At 42.5% G+C, this 21335-nt stretch overlaps 1 long non-coding RNA gene across 2 annotated transcripts in view; it reads left to right on the forward strand.

Annotated features, from left to right (window-relative positions):
- Positions 1 to 308: 308 nt before the first annotated feature.
- LOC127691436 (uncharacterized) overlaps positions 309 to 21335 on the forward strand; it is a 49885-nt gene continuing 28858 nt past the window's right edge. The window contains exons 1-2 of one of the 2 annotated variants that reach the window (XR_007979271.1): positions 309 to 621; positions 15252 to 15317. This is a non-coding gene — a long non-coding RNA (uncharacterized LOC127691436). The remainder of the gene's footprint in view (positions 622 to 15251; positions 15318 to 21335) is intronic. The other variant, XR_007979268.1, reaches the window with a different exon arrangement.

Here is a 21335-nt window from a genome sequence, read left to right on the forward strand (position 1 = left end):
GGATCCCGAGGAACCCCCCAACCCCCGTCGAGTGGCCAGAGTGCGGGTACCCAGGTCGTGCACACCACCCGAGCCTGCGACCCCAGCCACGGGCAGGGGAGCGCCGCAGGGCGGAGGCCGCTGCCACGGAACCAGGCGGGCGGCGCACAGCCCGGGGGAGCTGGTTTTCCCGGGAGGGCACGTGACGGGGTTGGCAGCGCTCGGGCCAGGCGAGGGGGAGGGGGAAGTGGCGAGCTGGAGGCCCGGGGGCGGGCGGCTGGCGCGCTGTGTACTTAGGTCGTGTGCTGGGGCTTTTCTCTCCTGGGAGCTGGCCGAGGGGCGGGGGAGGGGCCACCGCTCCGCCTTCTTCTTTTCGCAATGTTGACGCAATCTATAAATAGTGGAACAAAAGGACCAACTTCCTCGGAGCTTTGCTGAAACTGCACAAAAAATCGAGCTGGGGGGTTCCCTGGTCCCCGATGTTGGGGCGGGGAGCGCGGCGCCGAGGGAGGGGGCGGCGCAGACCGGCCTAGGGGGACACCTGGCCGAGCGCAGCCGCCGCTCCGCTGGAGCCCTGCGCTCCAGTGCCCCCACTGGCTGGAGAGCTCGCCCAGACCGGGGGTCTTCCTCCGTCGCTGACAGGTCAGTGCGCACCGCCCCTTTCCACTCTGGCTTCTTTTCTCCCTCCTCTAGCCTCCACTTTTAGAAGGGAACCGTGGAGGGGGCGGGGGGTAAGGAAATAGAACGAGGAGCAGCAGCGACAGCCAAAAAAAAAAAAAAAAAAAAAAAGAGGCTGTAACACAGCACAGGGAGAAGAGAGTGAGGGGCTCCAGAAGGCGATCTGCGCGTGGCCCCCACGAGAGACGAAGCTGGTAGGGTGGGCGGGTAGACCGGGCCGTAGGGTGAGAGGAGGGGGCTCCTGAGAGGCCGTGCGTGTCTCTCGGTCCCCTTTAAATGCAGACTTGCAGAGTCTGCCTGGTCCACGGTGGGAGGAATGAGTGGAGAATTGTCGCCGCCGCCACTGCACCTCCGAGGCCCACGCACCCTGAGTGCCTGGATTTGGGGACAGGGTGGGAGAGGGGGTAACCGGCGCTCCGGGAGCGGGAACCTGAGATCGGGAGCCCGCTGCGTCGCCGTTGGTGGGGGCGCCAAGGGAAGGGGAGGGCGGAGCTGGCGCTGTTGACAGCGGTGAGGGAGATGGGAGGGCGAAAGTTGGGGAGAGGAGGCGGGAGAGGTGGGAGTCTGGTTGGAGGGAGGAGGGAGCGCGCGCGCGGGATTCAGAGGGGCGTGGATCACGTGATGGGCAGCCACCCCCGCTACAGGCTGACGGTAGGGTGACGTCACCACCCTGCCTGCAGGGGGTGGCACTTCCGTTTTCTTCCCCCCCCCCCCACCAGGCTGCTGCTCCCCAGCCTCTGCGCCCTTCTGAGGGTGGGCAATAATCTGAGGTAGTCAGGTGCTTTGGCAACAACCGAGGGTCGGCAGAGGGTGCTTAGTCTGAAGCTCGAGCCGGGCTGCCCGTTGACGCGCCCCATTGTGTGTGCAGTGGGCGAGGGCGGTGCCGGGTGCCGGGCCCCCCGCGGCTCCCGGCTCCAAAAGGGCGGGGTGGACTGTGTTGGTCTAGGCGGAGTCTGGCCACTAGCTGGTTCCTGAGTCCAGACTTTGAGATCCCAGGGACTAGGGTCTTACTCGCCTGACTAGTCCTCTGGGCGCCTGGTGGTTAGCAGCCAGGTCTATGGCCCTGGTCCATGGCCCAGCTTGATGGGTGTGTGGTCAGTCTGTCACCACTGGAGCGACTCGATTCCAGCAGTCCTTAAGAGCTATTTTGAGTAAACTCTGGGTTTTGGTGACTCAGCTCGGTGAGCGGCGCTATTTATAGGTAGATGAGTTAAAAGCAGGGAAATACGCTTCCCTGGGATCGGTCCGCCCTATTATAGCAAAGATCTCAAGAAGCAACAATTTAAAGTCTTCGGAAAGAAAAATATTTGGTTCTTAGAATCTGTGTTATAAGACACTGGTCAGGAGAAGACTACTTAGGACAGTGAAAGTGGAACATTTTCCAGAGTAAATGGAGAATTTAGGGACTGTCATGACCATTAGCTGGCTTTTGGGTGGAGGTTACTGAACCCCAGGAGAGGAGTAAAGACCCAGCAGCTCTCCTAGATACCTGCAGCTTAGAATACCCATATTAGAGAGAATGAAATAAGGGAAAACTAAACGCTGACAAAGTCCCTGCATTATATTCTGTAACAGGAAGGAATGCGTGATATTTATCTAGCATCAAAAGTCTGGTCTGGTGGGATTATAAATTTCATGTTTATCACCCAATTTCTTCCAAGAAAGTGCAACAAAAACGTGCATGTTTCTTCCCTGGTGTGTAAATGTACCACTCTTAGGTTATTGCTTACTGGGGTTTTATGATTTTAATTCTTACATTCCCACACGCTCCTCCACCCCCCCACCCCCCACCCCCGCTTTAGAAATCCAAGAGGCATTTGCTGTGAGAAAGATTGTGAGGAGATTGCCAGGTGGGGAGAGTTGAGTGAGCCCTCAGCCTTCACAGCTTTCCATAGGTAGTTGTCACCTGGGGTGTCTCTTGAAAGAAAGACGGTGACTTTCTGGGTTGTTAGGTCAGCTAAGAATAAAAAACCAGTGTCCAAAAGAGAACAGAGTGCACACTGGGGTGGGGCCTGCATGATAGATATGAGTAGGGGTGCTGGGTGGGACTTGAAGAGAGGTAAGAAGGAAACTGGACAGATGATCAGGGCCTTTATTATTCAGAATAATCATGCTGAAGAATTTGTATTTGTATCTGAATGGAAATTTTTATTTTTTAGCCTTTTAGGACGAACAAAAACACTTTAAGGGGGGAAAAAGCAGTGGGTGTTGTTTTTTTTTTCCTTCCAACAAGTCAACAGAAAATTTAGTACAGAATTTCAAAGGGTTACTCTGCTTTGTGAGTCAATTTCTTGCAATGCCTCAGCTCAAAACCTGTAAGAAAGCAAAAACCTCCAGAAGATGTTTGATGGATGTAACAGTTGGTCACATATGCCTTGTCAGGATCCTGGAGACACTTAAATGTAAAAGAATTGTGAGCTAAGATAGAACCTGTTAGAACCACTGCCATGTGCCCAGAGACAGCAGGGCTAGAGCAAAGACTCCAAGTCATCAGCTGTTTGAGGTCAAGGGATGCACAGTCTTGTCTTTGGTGAGTGAGGAGGTGTGAACCTCATGGTAAATACATCTTTTACATCATGGGAGGACCTTTCCCAGGGAGGTTGGTGTAAAGTCTGGATCTCTACAGTCACAGCAATGTAAGTGATAACTAAAGCCATGGGGGAGACTAAGAGGACCGGGAGGTTGTCTAGTTAGCCAGGAACTCCAAGGCACACTCACACTTAGGGCAAGTCTGGAGCAGGAGGAGGCTTTAAAGGACAAGGCTAAGTAAAAGCAATGTTGTCATAGTGTGTGGCTATAGTCCTGTCATATAGTCCTTAGTGCGTGGGTATAACCCGGCATGGCTATTGTCCTTTGTGCATGGCTATAAGTCCTCCACTGTTCTAATCCCTAATGCATGGATATAGATCTGTAGGCCATCAGTCCTGCTACCAGAGAATAAAGAGAAACCTGCTGCTTCCTTCATAAGACCCAAAAGAGCCAGGCATGGTGCTTAGTGCCCGTAATCCACTTGGGAGGCTGAGCAGAAGGACTACTGTGAGTTCAAGATCAGCATGCACTACAGAATATGACCGCCTCAAAAACAATGGGACTGAAAAGACTTCCACTCTTAGTGGAAAAGAAAGCATAAGAGTTGTGTGTACTTCTTCCATTTTCACAGTAAATGCTAAGTTATTTGGTAAATGGGCCGAATATCTAGGGAACTAAAAATAACACTTTTATCAAGGTAAATAAAATGTTCTTTATAAACTGGTATCTTTTATAATTTGCCTTAAGCTTCTATTATTTATGCATCTTTGGTGTTAGGTTAAATATGCTTCTTTTTTAGAGAAGAATAGTGGTTGGGCTATTTTAATAATTCATATTCTCCTAAGGGCAATTCAAAATACTTTTGTAGTTGCATAATTATGAGTCAAAAGCACTATACATTCATACTATGCACATTTTAAGATAAATACATCCCAGGGCTGGAGAGACAGCTCAGCTGTTAAGAGCATGTATAGTTCTTCCAGAAGACTGGTGTTTGCTTCTCAGCACCCATGTTGGGAAAATTGCCTGTGACTTTTGATTCCAGGGACACCTGGTACCTCTGGCCTCTGTAGCACCTGCACACACATATGTGCACATGTGCATATATACAAATATATAACATTTAAAATAACAAAAATAGAACTTTAAAAAGTAAATACATCCATATAAAGAGAAAATATTTAGTGAGTCCTTTGTAGATCACTTAGTGATTTTTTTGAAGTAGCTTCTAAAAAAATCCTTTTTAAAGTTTCTTATACAGCAGTGATTTTCTTTTTAAATGGACACAGCATTCACATTACATTAACATGCTTTGTGATCAGGCCCCAAACCTTTGGACTTCGCTGTGATGTCACGGCTGCCATGGAGGCAGCCCAGAGGAGCTTAAGTAAACACTTTCAGATGACATAATGCAGTCCTGAAGGAAGAACCACCTCAACCAAACTCTACCATCTAGATTTGCACATGCTGTTTTTTCTATATGCCAGAATGCTTCCTACCCTGATGTTCTGGCTATCCCTGGTTGTCAACTGCGCCTGGAATTAACTAAAACCCTAATGGCGGGGTACACCTGTGAAGGATTGTTTTCTTAATTAAATCATTTGAAGTTTGAAGACCTAATTCTACTCTGGATATCTGAGATAGGAAGATATACATTTAATCCAGATATTTTGAGGTGGGAAGATCTACCTTGAATCTGGGCCATACCTTCTACTAGCAGCCTATAAAAAGGTCATGGAAAAAGGAAACTTGCTCTTGCTCTCCTAGACAGTTAATTCCTTTACTGGCATTCAACCAGATGAGACATTTCATTTTGTGGAATGAACAACTATTAGATTTGTGGGCCTTCCATTGGTCAACAGCCATTGATGGCCTAGCTGGACCACAACCTGTAAGCCATTCTATATTCACACATATACAGTTTCATTCTGAAGCTCTGTTCCTCTAGAGAACCTTGACTAATACAGATTTGTGGTACCAGAAGTGGTTCTAGAACAGCAGAAGTATACAGATGGATTTTCAAGTAATCTCAATTAGGCTTTCTAATTTTGCCAACAAATTACTGAAGCCTCTCCAGTTCCTGAGGCCTCTCCTGGAAACTTAGTACCGAAAGCCATGATGTGAGCTATTTTACAATCTTGACAAAAGTATTTGATTATCCTGATTCACCAATTGTGAGGCAACAGACTATACATAAAACTTTTAGCAATTTACGGAAGAGTAATGACGCGAGTTGGTTGTTCCTAGCATTTCCGGATAAATTGACAAAGGAAAAGAATAAGCTCTGTGATTAAAAAAAAAAAAATTAACCAATTTTTAGCGTTTTGGAATATGTTGAAGGACAATGAACCCAGTGATAAAATGGCCAACTCCAGATGCACAGGAGCAGTCTAAAGTGTGTCCCGGAAGTGAATCTTCTCTCCAGCAGCCATTACACATCATATTAATAGAAATCAAACTGAAGCCCCTCATTAGAAGGTTGGCCAAATTACAGTGAAAATTTAAATTAGCATTTGAAAGATATGAGCTGTTAAAGTGAGGGCATTAATTGGTAAAGAATGGAATCCTGTAACTTGGGGTGGATATATAGGTTCAGAATCTGAGATCTCTGAACTCTGAAATTCTCAAGGGTTTTTTCTCATCTGAGGAAGAAGTCTACAACCTCAGCAGATGTACTTCCACCCCCACCCCCTGAGATACCGTCTCTTCTGACTTTGGGGCAATTAATCCTTCATTGTCTGCTAAACCAGCAGTGAGTTTCTCTGAAAAAAAAATGTCAGATAAGACATTACTGCTATCCCTCAGTACCCACCACCAGTTGCCTCTAGACCCATAACCATTTATGAGTAAGTGGCCCCAGAGAAGAGCTATAAGTAGTCCATGAGGAGGTGTGCTATACTACTAAAGAGCTTAGTGAGTGGTAATTTACTCAGGCAGAGATCTAGAGAATGTGTATGGGAATGGATTTTAAGGCTGTGAGATAATGGTGGAAAGAACATAAAACTGGAGCCCAAGTTTATTAATATGGGCCCAGTAAGTTGAGATTCTAGTTTAATATGGGAGCAAGCCAGTAAGCAGCACCCTTCCTTGGCCCACACATCAGCTCCTGCCTTCACATTCCTACCTAATTTGAATCCCTGTCCCAACTTCCATTAATGATGGACTATGATGTGGAAGTGTAAGCCAAGTAAGCCTTTTTCCCCCAACTTGCAATTGGTCATGGCATTTTATCAAAGCAATAGCAACTCTAACTAGGACACCTGGCTACAGAATTATTGCACATTAACAATAACATGAGGAGCCAGGCAGTGGTGGTGCACCTGTAATCCCAGCACTCTGGGAGGCAGAGACAGCCGAATTTCTGAGTTCGAGGCCAGCCTAGTCTACAGATTGAGTTTCAGGACAACCAGGGCTATACAGAGAAACCCTGTCTTGGAAAAAAAAAAAAATCCAAAAGACCAAAAAAAAAAAAAAAAAAAAAAAAAAAAAAAAAAAAAAACCCCAAAAAACCAAAACCAAAAACAAAACAAAGCAAAAACCAATAACATGAGGGCTAGAGAGATGGCTCAGTGGTTAATAGCACTGACTGTTCTTCCAAAGGTCTTGAGTTCAATTCCCAGCAACCACATGGTGGCTCATAACCATCTGTAATGGGATCTGATGCCCTCTTCTGGTTTGTGTCTGAAGACAGTGACAGTGTACACATAAAAAGAAAACAAATCTTGGGAAAAAAGACTTCTTTACAAAAAACAATAACATGAAAGGCAACGAAGTGGGACCATCTAGCTCTTGATATCTTGATGTCTCAGATTGAGTAAGGATTGAGGAAATTATTTCAAAGTAGCTATCAAATGAGGGTTTTGTTTTGTTTTGGGTTTTTTTTTTTGAGTTCAAGTCTACAAATAAATAAATTGTCTCAATAAATAAATAGATAGATATAGATAGATAGATAGATAGATAGATAGATAGATAGATAGATAGATAGATAAAAGGAGAGAGAGGATATAGCACTATCCAACAGTAAAACTGGCACACTAAGGGTTCGAATACAAACCATGACAGTACTGTCTTAGTCACTTTTCTATTACTGTGTTAAGGCACTGTGACTTACTTGTGACTTTTAATTTCTAAGAGTTAGGCTCCAGGATCATCATGGCAGGGAGCATGGCAGCGGGCAGTTAGGCATGGAGCTGGAGCAGTAACAGAGAACTTTACTGAGACACAATCAGGAGACAGGGAGGAGGGAGACTGAGAGACTGACCTAAAGAGAGACACCCTGGGAATAGCCTGGGCTTTTGAGACCTCAAACCTCATCCCCAGAGACACACCTCCTCCAACAAGGTGACACCTTCCAATCCTTCCCAAAAAGATTCCACCAACTGGGAACCAAGCATTCAAATTTATAAGTCTATGGAGGCAGTTCTCATTCAAACCACGCTTACAGTTAAAAACAACAATGTTGTTAAAAGTCAAGTATGGCCTAACTGTTCATTAAATAGAATAATTCAAACTCCTTGTGTAATTTTTCTTTACCTTTCTTTGGTAAAGAAATACCTTTCTGTGGGTTCAAAATACAATTTGGAGTGTTTGTGGTATAGGCTCCCATGCATATGCGTGTAGAATTCAGAAGAAAATGTTTAGGTATCTTATTTTGCTCTCCTCCTTGGTTTTTGAGACAGTCTCTCACTGAACCTGAAGCTTGCTATTTTGACAAGATTGTCTGGCCAGCAAGTTCCAGGATATGTCTGTCTCCAGTACCAACATGGGAGTTAGAGACGGCGTGGGGTGTAGTCACGCCAAGTTTTATGTGGTTCTGGAGGTTCATACTCGGTTCCTCTTTCTTGGATAGCGAATGTTTTTGTTTGCTGAGCCATCTCCTCAGCCCCCTATTGGTTTATTTTTTTTAAGGAATATTTCCAAAGTCAAGCAAAATACATATTTTTTAATCATGTGAGCAAGTCCTTATGTTAAGCATAAGCCTTGATGTGTTCATATGTATAAATATTTCTGTGCCACAAATGAGCTTAGTTACTAAATATTGAAAGTAAAAAAAAAATGCTATTATCTACATATTTCAAAATTACAATTACCTCCCTGAAAAGTATGTTTATGAGATGTATTATATTTAGCTGTTTTCTGTAATCTTAATTTCATTGGTCATTTGGCTTTGATCTATGTTCAGATGCTATTTTCCATATAATATATATATTATATTATATGTACATATATTATATAATATTTGTGTGTGTGTGTGTGCACATGCGTTTCTGTGTGCAGTGGAACACGTGTGGAGGTCAAAGGACAGCTTTGTGTGGAGGTCAAAGGAGTTCCCTCCCTTCCTTCCACTGTGTGGATCCTGGGATCAGAGTGAGGCATCAGGCTTGCAGCAATCACCTTCATACATTGGGCTGCTTTTCTTTCCCATTAACTCCTAGGTGGCAGTCACTTAGATGTGATAGTTTAGGATTCTGCTACCTTTGATGAAAACTGCAGATTTTTAATTTATTTTCTGATGAGTAATTGCTTAGAGGAATGGTAAGGTCAGCTTGATGTCTTCTTTCTTGTAAGTGATTGTGTCTTCTGTTAGGAGGTCTGAAAATGTTTTTTTTTTTTCATTTCTTATGAACATCTGATTATTGACAGCCAAGCATGGGAACACACGTCTATAATCCCAGATCTCACGATGTGCAGGCAGGAGGATCTAGAGCTCAGGGGCAGCATCAGCCTGGACTATGTGAGACCTTATCTCACTCAAACAAAAATAGCTTAACCAGGATACGCCTCAGAATTGAAGATTATACGCCCATTTTGTTTAAGCATTTCCTGCAGTTATAGTTTGTTCACTAGTTTTGGGGAAAGCTCTTCCCTTACCTCCTTAAGTGTAATTTTTTGTCTCACTTGCTGCATTATGTGCTAGGTGTGTGAATATGTATTGTGTCTTTTTGTCTCACTTGGATAGTGTCTTCCTTGCAGTAACTTTGGTTTATTTCCTCCAGTATTTGTTTCAAGTTCTACAGTTCCTTAACTCTACTTGTTTCCTGGAACTTACTGAATACCTTAGCACTGAGCCAGGTACCTTTGCCTCTATAAAGTTTATATTATATTGCAGTGAAGAAACAGTTTAGTGTGGCAGTGGGACTGAGACAATCCCAGATCAGAAACTAGAGAGTAGGAGATACTTCCAGTAGTTCTCAGCCGGTGGATCTAACCCCCAGCAGTCCCACATCAGATATTCTGCATTCTTGGATATTTACATTACAATTCATAACAGTAACAAAGTTACAGTTATAAGTAGCAGGGAAAATCATTTTATGGCTGGGGGGTCACACAACATGAGTGTGAAAGGGTCACAGCATTAGGAAGGCTGAGAACCACTGCTTTAGATCGAGTTGTTAGGAGGCTGTAAGTCTGACTTTGAGAAGAGAAGTGAACTTGGCAAAGCCCCAGGCCACCTAGATACAAGAAACTGTGTGTGCAAAGGCCCTGCGGGAATGCACTGTTCAAGGCAGGGAGGAGAGCCAGGCTAAGCATCTTGCTCAGTGATATCGTGCGTGCTTAGCATCCCATGCATAAGGTTCAGTCCTCATAACAATAATAGTAGTTTTTTAAGAAGCCAAATGAGTTACAAGGGAAAAGTTGGGAGATTAGAGAAAAAGATGAGTTTAATCACAAAAATTGCAGGCCATAGAAAAGTTTGTGTTTTGTTCTAAATATGAGAAGCATGCAGGTGACTGCCGCTGAATAAGAACTGCCAAAGAGCAGAGAGAGTTAGATCTTGCCTGCAGTGGTGGCACACACCTTTAGTCCCAGCACTCAGAGGCAGGACATATGTGAGAATCTCCATGCCTGTGTGGGACAGGCTCTGCCCTGCCACTGAGCCCCACGGGCCACGACTCGGCTCCTAGGGAAGTGAACCAACCACATGGAATTTGACTGCACTGATTCCAATGCCAGACACTGCTTTAGGGGTGGGAAATCACACTCTGAGATGTGGAAAGGCAGAAGCTGGTATCTCCTGACCCCTGGGCACCCAGTCAATGCTTGGAGCCCCGCACAGAGGAGTCAGAAACAAAGTATGGGGGTCCATAGGCTGTAATGAGGCCAGGATTGTTGGGGGCCCTTAGGCTGAGGATGGAGTCTAGCCTGGAGCTGGGGCTGGGGGCTCCTACTTAGCTCTGCAGTGGTTGTCCTTAGCTTGGCTGTGGGGTGGCTAGAGGCCTTCTACAGGAGACTTAGGCAAAGGCATTCTCCATGCTCCCCCATGGCAGTGATAGATGAAAGATAGACAGTCCTTGGTTCCAAACTGTTTTTTTGGTTGTTCATCGTGGAAAATGGATGTATACCAGCTTCTTAGAATAGACCCAAGATTAAATACCTTTTGCAGGGCCTCTAGGTACCTAATTAGCATGGAGAACTCTGTTCTGGACCTATATGACCACAGGTCACCGTTCTTTATGTGGGAAGTGTGGCACATGGTCCAGATCAGGGATTTGGCAGAGAGCAGGGAGTCACCTACCATCTCAGGTGTGTACCCCGAGTTTCCAGTGACTCAGACCTGTTCTACCTTACCAAGTTTCCTGGCATGGTCCACTGTCTCATGTCTGAGGCCAGTCTGTCTACATAGTAAGTTCTAGACAAGCCACATTGAGACCTTGTCTCTGGGCAGCGGGAGGAGGGAGAAGCATTTAGTCAGATAGATGTAAGACTGACAAAGCAAATCATTACCAAAATAATGGCGCACCCTGTGTTACTGTTACCTGCAGTAACCTGCAGTCACTGTCCTCTTGCTTCTGGGAGCCAGGGAGAGAAGATAACTGGAGAGCTATGAGGGGAAGTGCCGGCCACTTGCTGCCCTGTACCTGAGAGGAAGGCTTGGGGGTGGGGGGGAGAAAGAAAGAGATTTTCTTGAGTCTGGAGAAACACCTCATTAGTTAACAGTACTATTGCTCTTGTAGAGGGCCCAGGTTTAGTTCCCAGAAACCAAAAGAGAGCTTATGCCATCTGTCAGTCCAGTTCCCAGGAAGTCTAGAGGTCCCCAGGAACACACATGGTACATTAATATCCAAGTAGGCAAAACACATAAATCTAAAAAACATAAAACAAATTTTAAAGAACAATCTTTAATGACAGTGTAAGGGACTCTTCTTGGGCCAGCCAGGTGGCTCGTGGGTAACCGCTCTCCTCATGCGAGCCTGGCGCGAGCCTGGCAGATGACCTGAGTCCTGGAACCCATGATGGAAGGGGAACACCAATTCTCAAAAACTATGCTCTAACTTCCACACCCATGCATTGGCGTGTGCTAGCGCATACTTTCTCACAAACATGTCTCTAAGTCTTGAAGTCACTCCTAGGCAGTTCTCCAGTGTCAGTTTGGAGTCTGAAGGAACTCCCGAGTCAAAAATGACTCCAGCAGCACAGTCTGGCTTGCACCAGAGCATCGCAGTCATCTATGACACAGTGCTGGGTAAGAAAGGGAACAGATGAAGCCTCAAACCCAACTTGTTAGAATAGCTGAGAAAAATATCCTTATAGCTGAGGCCAATATGCTCCAGTTTACCTCCTAGCTATATGGAGAAGAGGGGGCTCTTAACATACTTGTTGTAGACACAAAACCAGCGATGGTTACATATTAAACAAATCCAAGAAAAAGACCTGGTCATTTCATTTATTTAGACTTTTTTTAAGATTTGATTTTGTTTCTAAATGACATTGTATGTTTTCTGACTATTTTTTCTAAGCATATGTATGAGTATATTTGGGTGCCTGTGGAGGCCAGGAGAAGGGCTCAGAGTCCCTGAGACTGGCATTACAGACAGTCGTGAGCTGGTCAGTGAGCACTGGGGATAGAACTCCAGCCCTCAGCCGGGCAGTGGTGCCGCACGCCTGTAATCCCAGCACTCTGGGAGGCGGAGGCAGGAGGATTTCTGAGTTCGAGGCCATCCTGGTCTACAGAGTGAGCTCCAGGACAGCCAGGGCTATACAGAGAAACCCTGTCTTGAAAAAAAAAAAAAAAACCAAATCCAAGAACTCCAGTCCTCTGCAGAGCAGTGAGCACTGACCACCTCTGCAGCCTTCCTCTTGGGGTTTTTAGTGAACACTGTGTCACCGTTCTGTTACTACAAATACACAGAGTGCCTTTACACTTCTTAGTGCTCATCCACAGTAAAACCCATAAGTAGTGGGAGTCAGTTTGGCTTTGCTATGTCACATTCCTGGGAGGAATGTTTACACATTCCCATAGCCTCTCAACTATTAAATATGTTCACATTATAATATAAATGCTACACTTGTGCATTATAGGGACTTTGAAGGTAGGCTGATTGCTGTAATAGAGCAACTCGAAAATAAGTAATGGTTCAAATTTGTTTCTTCTTGAAGTAAATGAATAGTTCAATAAGGAGTTTTGGGGGGCACTTTTTCACATAGGCTTTTAGAACTGAATGCTCCAAGATTTCCTTGAGATCTTCTGTTCTAGTCTATTGAGAGGAAATGTTTGGAGGGCTTTTTTTGTTGTTTTTGGACAGGGTTTCATGTATCCCCGGCTGGCCTGAAACTTGGTATATAACTGAAGGTGACCTGGTGACCTGTAACTCCCTGAGTGCCTGGACTACCAGCATGTACCACTACAGCCAATTTATGTGGTGTTAGGGACTAAGCCCAGGGCTTTGAACATGCCAGACAACTGCTGTGCTGGCTAAGCCATGCCCTCAGCCCACAAAGGTTTTTAGGGTAGGGTCTCAAAGTAATAGGCACCATTCCATTCTCACCACACTGACTGTAATTTAGTCAAATAATGACTTTACCTAACGGGGAAAATAGTATATGAAGGTTCTCTGATGTGGCCACAGTGGCTCTTGATGTCTAGTTAGGAACTATTACTTGCTTGGATGTTCACCATCACCATGACCATACACAAATTCTCAAGTGGAAACTGGCTACTGAAAAATAAGCTCTCAAACTTAGTTTTTATTAGTATTATGTGGCTCAAGGTCTGAAATCATAAATGTAAATGTCAGTAGACCAAAAAAGATCTATAGTTGAGATTTTATATTTCCCATGGTTTCATGTTTGTGTGTGCTTTTATGTGCACTAGAAAAGACTTCAAAAGAAGATAGTACTCTCTGACAGCCCAGCGCACTCTGGGAACCTGTGAAGCACCCTAAACATTGGCACTTTGGTGGAGGGTGAGGAAAGGCCTAACAGACTGTTGTGAAGTGCCATCACTAGAACCTGCTTTAGTATTCACTGTCTGGCTTTGTTGTTGCTGGGTGACAGGTGGAGAGAGAGGCCACCGGGGAGTGACTTTCTCTCACTTAAACTACTTGAAAAGCTATTATAGAAAACATAAGTTACACTTTCGCAGCCTTACCCTGACAGCTCAGCAATCCTCTCACTGGGTCCTAACACATCAATTCCTCTGTGAGGCAACAAGGAATAGTTTAAGGACTGTAGAGATGCAGAGTAATGTAATCCAGGGTACTTCTCTGAAAAGAAGTAGAGATTTTCTTAAAGCAAATTACTCATATTAACTATGTGACATGAGTCCCATAAAAATCTCTATGAAAATGCCAAGACTCAAATGACTAGTGTACGGTTTTTATATTGCTTTATTACTGAAAAAAATCTTACCAATATAAATGCTTTCATACTTTTATATGCTTTTTCTTAAGAAACATCCTTGGTTTTAAACTAAACACTGAGAATTTATTAAAATCATACACTATACCAATAAAATAGCAAAAAATATAATTTTTGTATCTAAGTTCTCTTGAAAGAGCATAGACTCAGAATATGTCTATCTACTTTTCTTCTTCTTCTTCCTTCTTCCTCCATGTTCTTCCTCCTCCCCTGTTTTCGTTTTTTTTTTTTTTTTTTTTTTTTTAAACAGAATCTACATAGCCCAGCCTGGCCTAAAACTCATCATGTAGGCAAGGCTAGATTTGAACAGTCTTCATGCCTGTACACCTGGGTGCTAAGATTACAGGTAGCAGCAATACCACTATCAATGTCAGTGTCCTTTTTTTTTTTTTTTTTTTTTTTTTTTTTTTTTTTTTTTGCTGCACATAACAACATCGTAGCTCACAGCGTATATGTACTTGAAGCACTGCCTTTTAACTTCAAATGTAAATGTATGTAGAATAGATAGGCATATAAGAAAAGCACACACATGTAAAAGGAAGTAAAAGCTATTAAGTAGTTGCTAAGAATGTGTAATAATGAAGTGATTGAAAACTGAAATTTAGGGCTGGAGAGATGGCTCAGTGGTTAGGAGCACTAACTGCTCTTCCAGAGGTCCTGAGTTCAAATCCTAGCAACCACATGGTGGCTCACAACCATCTGTAATGGGATCTGATACCCTCTTCTGGTATTTGAAGACAGGTATAGAGTACTCACATACATAAAATAAATCTTTTAAAAGAAAACTGAAATTTATAGAATAGGGAAAGGTGGGAGCAAGAAAGGGGCTTTTTAAACAAGGTTTCACCATGTAGACAGAAGGCTGAGCACAAACTCATAGTCCTCCTGCTTTAAACTTCCATGAGCACACCTCCACACCCAGTTCAGGCAAATCTTATATATGCAAGAGAGTGTGTATATGTGTGTGTAATTTTAAAGCAGCAATGGTCTTGGACTACCAGAGAAAAAAAGTAAAGAGATTTATTGACTGTGTGCTTAGTGTGGTTAGTCAACACACTAGACAGAACAATGAACAAAACTGCCCAGGAGGAGGAAGGTTGTCATTTCCCAGGCAGTTTGATAGTAACAAATACTAGAAAGAAGCCAGGCATAGTAGTTCACATCTGCAATCCCAACACTCGAAGACTAAAGCCGGAGGAACTAGAGTTTGAGGCTAGCCTTGGCTAGAATGAGTTGGAGGCCAGAGGGCTGTGTAGTGAGATTCAACAAAGAAGTAAAGAAGGGGATGGGTAGGAAAGGGGAAGGGAAATGGTAATGAGCTCAGACTAAGAGGCCTTTGTTGTTGGAAAAATTGTTTGGTAAATCAAGCTAAGCTGTTGGTTGCAGCAGTATGGTTTTCTTCTCTTATGTGCTTTTCCTTACCCTAGGAACTAAAAAGCTCACATAATACAAAATAATATTGCCCATATCAAGAATCCCAGCTGAGGCATGAGGTAAGCAAAAACTTCAATCTTCTATCTCCTTATCATCACAGAGGCTAAAAGTTTACAGAGAATCAGCACTGTAGAGATAGCCTTGTATTCGGTGTGTCCTGGCAGTCGGTCCTGGCTGGTCTCTGGAGGCTCTGCTCTTCCGCTTTCTTTCCTGGTGGGATTATTAAAAGAAAAAGAGATTATCATATTTAAGTTCCCTTTCCCCAGGGAATCAGGTTTTCCTTTTTCTCCTAGTTATACTTCCCTCAAGTGTCTGATCCAAGTGTTTTCTGTCTGTACAAGCTGGTAGAGACAGGTATAGTAAGGGAAGGAGCTAGGGTGTCTACCCAGAGGCAAGTGGCTGTCTGAGGAAGCAGTAACCAAAAGGAGGAACAAGTTTAGCAAAAGGTTTATCTTTATCCCTGAGGAGGAAAGAAAATGAGGAAATGAACACAAGAGTGTTACTCTAAAGATGTAAAATCTTATCTCCAACAGCAGACAATTTGAAGAGATATCTTCAGGTGATTGGGATGGGCTCAAGAGATCAAGCAAGCTATCAGACCTGTTGATGAACAAGTGAAAGTTACTGTAATATAGAAATTGAAATCCTAGGGACTGAAGAGAGAGTGGAATGAGCATCAAGTGACTCCACATAAACATTGATTCTAAGATGAACTGAGTTTCAGACTCATCACATGCATACCACGTGGATCCCCATTTATAGAGTTCTAAAACATGCAAACTAATCTATACAGTCATAGCCAACCAGTGACTCCCTGAGAAAAGGAGTGAGAGGTAAAGAGGCTGAGAGCACTCTCAGAGATGATAAATTTCATCAGATTTATTTCAGTTTCTTGACTTATTGAGTAAGGACAGATATCTTTGTATCATTCCTGGTCTTAGAAGGAAGGCATGATTAGACATAGGTTATCTCTGAGCCATTGTACACTTTTGGGTTTTTTGGCTTTTGGGGTGGGGGGGAGTTGTAGTTGTGCTCAAGATTTTTCTCTTTATCACTGGTCAGTTTGGTCATATGTGCTTCGGGATGGTTTCTTACTGCTTCTGGGTATTTTGAACATGTGTTGAACATAGTTTTCAGCAAATTCAAAAATTTGTGCCATTATTTTTTCAAATTTCTCTTCTACAGGTATGTTTCTTCTCCTTTGCTCACTCAAATTACATGTGTTTAAGATCCCTGGAAATTATCACATAGCTCACTGATTCTCGTCATTAAAAAAGAATGTCTTCATTCTTTCATTTTTTTTTTTTGTTTGTAACTATATTTAAGAATGTGGGAGTCGGTGGGTTGGAAAGTGCACGTGGGTAGGTGGGTGGGTGGGTGAATGACCTGTGAGGTCAGAAAATGTCAGATTTGCTGGTGCTGGGGTTTTTAGGCAGTTGTGAGCTGTCCCATGTGAATGCTGGGAACCAAACTCAGGCCCTCACAAGAGAGGCACTGGCTCTTAACTGCTGAGTCATCTCTTCTCTCCCTAGGAATACTTTCTGTGACTGGGTCTTCACATTTACTAGTCTTCTGCCATGTCTAATATGCCCTGAATCGTATTTAGTTGATTTTTATTCATTCCAAATATTACAGCTTTCATCTCCAAAATTTTGTTTTTGAAAATAGAAATATGTCCAATATGTCTGCTACTCAAACATGTAGGTCATTACTATAATACTGTTTTGTGTCCCTTTCAGCTAATTCAAGCACGAATGTCTATAAAAGGTCACTTTCAGTTGATTGACTGTTCTCCTCATTATGGGTCATTTTTCTAACTTCATTGTGTAGCCAATAATCTTTAATTAGATACTAGGCATATCGCTAGACTCTTCTATTTCTATAAACACTCCTGAGTTTTGTTCTGGGATGCAATTACGTTGTTTAGAAAAGTTTGATCCTTTGGTCTTACAATTTTATCACAGAGCTCAGCCTACAACTCACTGTTCTGGGAGTAAAGGTAGAATGAATGCAGCAGGATAATCTTTTAAGGTTAGGACTTAGATACGCAAAGGGCTTCCTAACTGACCCTAGAGCATATTTAATTCCACTTCTGATTTAAAAAATAAAACACATTTCATTAAAATTATACTCCAAAAAAATGAAGTGTGAGAAATCAAGGACACTGAACATTCCAAAAATTCTTCTTGTGAGTAAAGGTGACTTTGGGTTAACAACTGCCCTATGACAGTGCATAAACGTGTGAATATAGTGAATATAGATTTAGACATGATAAAAAGACTTGACCATACAGTGTACCTTAACCTGTCTAAACCTGTTTTGATCCTGTAAAACGGCATGGTGTTTTATAAAGATCTAGAAGAGATTAAATTGTTAGTCCCACCAAACTAAAATATGCAGAAATCAAGAGAACTATACAGCTTCATTAGGTACTATCTTCTTTCCTGTCTCCAGCCATTTCTAAGTGGTTTAAAAAGGATCATCTAAAGGGTAGAAAGGGAAAAGGAAAGGGGTAGGTGATATAATTCTATTTTGATTAAAAATGTATAAAAGTTTTAAAAAGAAACCAGGTGTAGGGGCATATGCCTTTAATCCTAGTACTTGGAAGGCAGAGGCAAGAAGATTTCTGAGTTCAAGGCAGGGCTACAAAGAAAAACCCTCTTGAAAAACCTAAATAAATACATAAGGGAAAGAGTGAATCACCTGAAACATTCACAATTTAAAAAACTACAACCTATGGAGACTATCTCATAAGATACATGCTTGGTTCCTTATAGTATAGCCATTAGTGTGCATGTAAGCTTACTAATACCAGATCCTAGAGTCTGTTGTTTTAAATTAAATATTAAGAATAATGTTATTTAAACAAATTCTAATGCTAAAATTAAGTTCTATCTGTTTCATGTATAGACATTGAACAGGCACACAAACCAACAAGATTTATTCTTAAACCTATAGCTGACAGCACATTTTAATATTCTGAACAAAATTGCCTTTACAGAACAAAACAAGTAACTAGGCTTAGCCTTTTAGATTTTCTTTTTAGAAATAAAAAAGCACAAGTTTTTTTTTTTAGATTATTAATAGATAGGAGTTCTAGGAATGAGAAACCTCTGCTAAACAGTTTTGTGACCTTATTGTTCTATCAGTGAAACAATTATTTAAAAATGTTATTCTAGCCTTCTCACTTCCACTTATGCCTCTTTTTTTTTCCCCTAAAATTACCCTGACCTGAGTTCTACGCCTGATGTGCACAAGAGCATTCTCCTTTGTTTCTTGGGAAGCACCCACAGTTTTGCTTGTGTGTCCTTCCTATGGTAATATGTTCAATGTGAGCTGTGCCCTCTTAACAGACTACAGAAATGTTCTTAATTCTGAGAACTGGGGTACTTGAGTTACACCTCCTGCCAAAAGAAAGGACAACCAAAAGGGAGGAGACTGGTTATTCTTCCGAAGGTGTGACTGGTTTTATGAGGACAGGCAGAGATGAGCTCATCTTATTATACTTGAAAAGAGCTTGAGTTTGGAGGTCAGATGTTGCGTGTAGCTTTTGCTGCCCTGACTACTGAGCACAGGGATCCGGCTGTGCTACCAGCCCCACCCAGAGAACATTGGGTCCACAGATGAAAACACAGACACACACAGCTGTTCAATTTCAACTTGCCTTTTTGGCACAATTGCTGAATACTACTTATCCGCTGCCTGCTCTTAGTTCCACGCCTCTCCACCTGCCCTCAGCTCTGGTTGCTCCTTTACATTTAGTCCCAGCTCAGCATCTCCAACTGCCCACCTGCAGGGGTGACCTGTAGCCACTCCTTCTGAGATCTGGCACTGCAAACTCTCTCTCTCTCCTCTCTCTCTCTCTCTCTCTCTCTCTCTCTCTCTCTCTCTCTCTCTCTCTCTCTCTCTCTCTCAGACCGGAAGGCCCGCCTGCTCCTTTGGGGAGCAGGACATTAGCATCAGAGCCATGCCTACACTTGGACTCATATTCTATTTCAAGTGCTGCCATTGTTTGTCAGAGTGGGCCACACTCCCCTAATGTGACAGCTGGGTATGAGGACTAAAGTTATTACAACCAGACGGTTTGCAAAGCAGGGCTGAGTGTTATATGCCTGAAATCTCATCAGTTAGGAAGCTGAGGCAGGGGATCATGATTTGCTACATGGTGAGACCTTGTCTCAAAAAAAAAAAAAAAAAAGTCAGAATTCATAGACAGCTGAAAAAAAAATTACTAGTCTTTGGAAAAATAAGGTATGCCCTAGCCATAACATTAAATCACTCTGTTTGCACAGTAAGACTATTTTGTGCACTTGTAATGATGAAGTGTGAGATAATACAAAAGGATGCTCTGAACATTCATTCTGAATTCTCAGTTTCTGTGACACATTCATGTTCAAGGGAGATAAGCATCAATTAGTCTGTTGCACAGCCTACTATAAATAGCCTTGGCTAAGCTGTAAAGAAAACTAAAAGGGACATGTTATACAACCACAGAATGGCCTAGAACCTTGCCTCTGAAGTCCAGCTTGGAACACAGCAGGGATGGAAGTGGGGCTGTTTCCATGAGCCTAGAGGATTAAAAGCCACTGGGGGAGGGAAGATGGGGGCTCTACTTAAAATATTATGTTTACACTGAGACTGAAGACACTGCATCATCATTATATTTAAAACAATGGAGCATTTACATTAAATTTAGGACAAAACAAAATGCTAAAATAATTTTAGTCTGGGATCAGTTTTTAAGGCACTTGTTCACTCTTCGAGTAACCATACTTTTTTCTTGGGGGGCGTGTAAGAGGTTCAGTAGTCTTAATGACTTCCAAAGTTTGCTAGATGAAGATAGATAATAATGGTGGTTATTCACATTATGAATAAATTTCATACCACAAAACTGAAAATTTTAATTTTACCAAAATTTAAAACCTGGGAGAAAAAAAATCCTCTTACTCAAGTTGAATGTTATTAACACATGTGAAAGTTTTATTTGATTTTAGTATGGGTTTTAAATTGGCCACTATTATTTTAGAATCACCTCTATTGTGCCCATGAAGAGTGTGTGTGTGTGTGTGTGTGTGTGTGTGTGTGTGTTTATGTGTATAGGTGGCTATGGCCAGTCCAACATGTATGCTAGAAGCCAGTAAGTACTTTTAACCACTAAGTTATCTCTCAGGATCTGATTCCACATTTTTAAAGCGTACACCATCAGATACCCTTGTGAAGAACATCTACTTGGCAGTCTTCACTCCTGGAGCTGTCAGCATGCCTACATGACATGCATGAGTACAAGTACTCAATATTCTGTCCAAGTTCCCAATTCCAGTCAGAGTTGGAATAAAAGTGCACCATTAAAACATTATAATAGTTGAGATAAATACAAATAGTTTCTCTGTGAAAACCCTACCAAAATATTTATTTTTAAGATATCCTTACTATCAGTCTCACTGCAGCAGGGAAAACCTAGAGTCAGTATACATACTGCAAAATGATTAAAAGAAATGCAATTTCATGGCAACCCTTAAACAGAGTCTCTTAGGCGAGACAGAGGCTCTCTCTCTCTCTCTCCAGGCCTTCCCCACTTTGCTCTCAGTTGATGGCTGAAAGAGGAAACTACCTAGTCCATAAAATAGTAAACTGTAATTTCCTGAAAATTAGAAACAACAGTATTCAGTAATCCTAAAGAGATAAAATTCAGTAATGTTTTAAGATAGTTTTCTTATATAGCCCAGGCTAGCTTTGAACCCTTTGATCTTCCTATCTCTGTCCTAAGTGTTAGAATTGACTTCTGTGCTATCACCCAACTAATAATGTTATTGGTACTATAAAAATGTTATTGATATTATAAAAAGAAAACATGAGCCTTCGTTTGTCAGTTGAAAAAGGAGGTGGAGAAGAGGTTTATTGTTAAATGTTCTTCAGAAAACAATGTCTTCCAGTCATTCCTAATGATTCTAATGATCCACAATCTTATATATGCATTAGGTAATTTAAGAGGAAATGTTTAACCTCAATTTTTAAAAGCACCCCCCCACACAAAAATACCTTGACATAATATATTTTTATATCATATGGTTTGGAAA

The sequence above is a fragment of the Apodemus sylvaticus genome, chromosome 8, assembly GCF_947179515.1.
Source record: "Apodemus sylvaticus chromosome 8, mApoSyl1.1, whole genome shotgun sequence".
Classification (NCBI taxonomy): domain Eukaryota; kingdom Metazoa; phylum Chordata; class Mammalia; order Rodentia; family Muridae; genus Apodemus; species Apodemus sylvaticus.